Consider the following 2,603-nt stretch of genomic DNA (forward strand, 5'->3'; position numbering starts at 1 on the left):
CTTTTCTGTGCTGAAGTGTTTTATTTCTTATCAAATCAATCCCCCTTTAGGTGCAGGCCCATGTCTGCTGGTGTCATTATAGGAAGGAGCACCACAGAGGGTCTGATGGAAGAAGCAGCCAGACACACTCCTCTTTCTGTTTATAAGAACTCAGCTTAAGATCTGGAAACAGCCTAAGTGCCCATCAGTAGATGAATGGATTAGAAAACTTTGGTACATCTACACGATGGAATACTATGCTGCTGTAAAAAAGAAGGAACTCATACCATTTGCAACAGCATGGATGGAACTGGAGAGCATTATGCTAAGTGAAATAAGCCAGTCAATGAAGGAAAAACACCACATGATCTCACTCATTCATGGATAATAAAGACCATTACAAACTTTTGAACAATAATAGATACAGAGGCAGAGCTGCCTCAAACTGATTGTCAAACTGCAGTGGGAAGGCCAGGGAGGGTTGGGGGACAGGAGGGAGGGGAGTAAGAGATCAACCGAAGGACTTGTATGCATCTATATAAGCATAACTAATGGACATAAGACACTGGGGGATAAGGGAGGGCAGGGGTTTGTGAAGGGTGGGGGGGGATAAAAAGGGCACTTATGTAATACCCTTTGTAATACTTTTAGCAAAAAAAAAGAAAAAGAAAAAGAACTCAGCTTTCCTTGCAAGTATCCTCACTGGTCTTGTTGATTTTGCAACTTGATCTGTTGCAAAGTTCTCCCAAGCAGAATATTTGAGGCTGGTAGATGGGTCTCCAGGAAAGCGAGGATCTGAGGAGAGGAAGGAAATATTTTAACCCTATTGCTCTCCCTGTCGGTCACATTCCATGAGTAACTTCTCATGACCTGGGTGTCCAGGGGTACGTTCAGCCAGTGGCATTTCCACAGCAGGCTCTTAAAGTCCATCAGTCAGAACCCTAGGGCAGGTGACATGATGCAGAATGCTATGCCTGCAGGGAGCCAGCTCATAGAGCCAGACATTACAATGGAATGGAAATTTAAGCCAGCCAGTCCCCTCTAACACCAACCCGTGAACTCAATAACGGTTTGGAGGGGTCTCCTTTTCCTGGTGGTTTTCTGAGTTCACTAAGAGCTTCTTAGCTCACTGCCTTCATTGTTAATCTTTACTGAGTAATAATAATTATTTTTAATAATCCACCTAATTCTTCCATAGCTCTTGTTTTCAGATTTTTTTATTGTTTTTTTTTTGTTCTTATTCTCCATATTGTTCATGATCCAGAAAAGGGATTTGAGATATTTTTTCCCCTTAGCTATTTTTTAAAAAGTCCTCATTGAGAATATATTTATTGATTTGAGAGAAAAAGAGAAAAAGAAAGATAGAGAGAGAAACATCAATCAATTGCCTCTCATATGTGCCCTACCCAGGACTTGAACCTGCAAACTTTTGGTGTATGGGATGGTGCTCCAACCAACTGAGCCACTTGGCTGGAGCCTCCCTACCTTTATTGGGGAAGACCTTTTAAAAATGTGAAAGATGCGTGAACCACTTGATCAGCAAGGTGAGGAGAGTGTAGAGTGTAGATTTACCAGTGCTGATCCCTGAGTCTGTGTAGCTCCAGCATGGCCGTGAGGAGCAGGAAGGAGATAAGCATGTGGTGTAATGAAGAAGCTGGACACCTACGAAAGAATGAAATCACATCAAGTGGCTCAGATTCTCTGAACATTAGTCTGCACCCACCTCGATGTGGAAGTTTGAAGATGTGAACTAAAGCTAAACATAAATTTTTAGAAATCGTAAATCATAGATAACTTATTTCATATTAACGTACTTCATTTGTGAGTCAAATATGAGGCACTCAGTAATTCCTCATTGAGCCCTAGCCAGTTTGGCTCAGTGGATAGAGCGTTGGCCTGTGGACTGAAGGGCCCCAGGTTTGATTCCGGTCAAGGGCATGTACCTTGGTTGCAGGCACATCCCCAGTGGGGGATGTGCAGGAGGCAGCTGATTGATGTTTCTCTCTCATTGATGTTTCTAACTCTTTATCCCTCTCCCTTCCTCTCTGTAAAAAATCAATAAAATATATTTTTTAAAAATTCCTCATTGAATTGAATTAATTTGGGAGGTTCTCTATTACATTTCCTTTTAGGAAATACTCATGTGGATGACTGCAATTGATTACAGTGATGTCTCCTTCGCTAGACTTATAGATACATGATGCTTCTCAGATGTTTTTTTCTGAGTTTTTGCTTGGGTAGAAATCTTTCATAACTGATGCTCTTAATCTACTCATCAGTTCTTCCATTTATAGCTGTGGTTTCTGTAGAAGGGCTTTCAATTTTTTTAATTAAATTTTTTTAATGTTGGTAAGAACACTTAAGAGATTTATTTTAGTAATACATTTTAAGTGTACAATATAGTATTGTTATATATAGGCACAATGCTGTCCATCAGATCACAAGAACTTACTCATCTTGCATAACTGAAATTTTATGCCTGTTGCCTGTCACCCCTTAATTTCAGCACCTAAAAATGACAATTCTATTCTTTGCTTCTCTGAGTTTGACTACTTTAGATGCATCACATAATTAGAATCATGTACTTTTTGTCCTTCTGTGAATAGCTTATTTCACAGAATAAT

The sequence above is a fragment of the Myotis yumanensis genome, unplaced genomic scaffold, assembly GCF_028538775.1.
Source record: "Myotis yumanensis isolate MYYU_CA2020_CCGP unplaced genomic scaffold, mMyoYum1.0.hap1 SCAF_10, whole genome shotgun sequence".
In the NCBI taxonomy this organism is placed as follows: Eukaryota; Metazoa; Chordata; class Mammalia; order Chiroptera; family Vespertilionidae; genus Myotis; species Myotis yumanensis.